The sequence below is a fragment of the Piliocolobus tephrosceles genome, unplaced genomic scaffold, assembly GCF_002776525.5.
Source record: "Piliocolobus tephrosceles isolate RC106 unplaced genomic scaffold, ASM277652v3 unscaffolded_31327, whole genome shotgun sequence".
In the NCBI taxonomy this organism is placed as follows: domain Eukaryota; kingdom Metazoa; phylum Chordata; class Mammalia; order Primates; family Cercopithecidae; genus Piliocolobus; species Piliocolobus tephrosceles.
Window position 1 is genome coordinate 1,696 of NW_022314674.1, and position 1,166 is coordinate 2,861.

Below are 1,166 nucleotides of genomic sequence, written 5' to 3' on the forward strand. Positions count from 1 at the left end.
AGAAATAGCTGGGGCTCATTCAAGGGCTGCTCCGAGCAGCTGAGACACCCTGCTCCTCATTCAAGTAGGGAGGGCAGAGGCAGAGGTGCTGGGAGTGATGGTCCTGTTCTCTTACTGTTTTTTGTTTTTAGACACAAGGTCTCATTCTGTTGCTCAGGCTGGATTGCAGTGGCACGATCATAGCTCACTGCCGCCTCGATCTCCTGGGCTCAAGAGATCCTCCTGCCTAAGCCTCCTGAGTAGCTGGGACCACAGTGACACGCTACCATGTCCAGCTGATTTTTAATTTTTTGTAAAAATAGGGTCTTGCTATATTGCCCAAGGTGGTCTGAAACTCCTCCTGCCTTGGCCTTCCAAAGGCCTGGGATTACAAACGTGAACCACCACACCTGGCCTGTTTTTTGTTGTTTTTGAGACGGCGTTTCACTCTTGTTGCCGAGGCTGAAGTGCAAGGGTGCGATCTTGACTCACTGCAACTTCTATCTCCCATGTTCAAGATTCTCCTGCCTCAGCCTCCCAAGTAGCTGGGATTACAGGCATTCGCCACCACACCCAGCTAGTTTTTGGATAGTAGAGACAGGGTTTCCCTATCTGTTAACCAGGCTGGTCTCGAACCCTGAGCTCACGTGATCCACCTACGTCGGCCTCCCAAAGTGCTGGGATTACAGGAGTGAGCCACCACACCCGGCCTAGACTGTTGTTGAAGCCTGTTTTCCTCTTCTCTTTCCTTGGTTCATTTCTTTTCTTTTACACCCTCCCCCGATCATTGCTCTGCCCATCCAAAGGCTGTGGCTGGCACCGGACTGAATAGAACCCCCTAGCCTCAAGTTCCAAACCCACGCTCTCCAACGGCCAGGCTTTCATATGGGAAGCTTCAAAGCCTTGTGACAGCCTGGCTGAACCTCTCCAGCCTGGGCGCTCCCTCCAATTCCTGCCCCAGAAAACAGGCATCTCCTCTGGCCACATCCCAAAGAAGCCTGTCCGGAAGCCTCAGGCACCCGCTCCTGGAAGCCCGTACTCTTCACATTCGCAACAAAGGCCCTGTCCGCCCAGTCCTGCTGAGCACACTCCTGTGCCCCTGAGCCCTGAACTGTCCTTTGCTCAGGCTGGGACGACTTCTCAGAGCCTTCCACTTGCTGCAGACTTGGCTCAGCTTAAAGCACTCC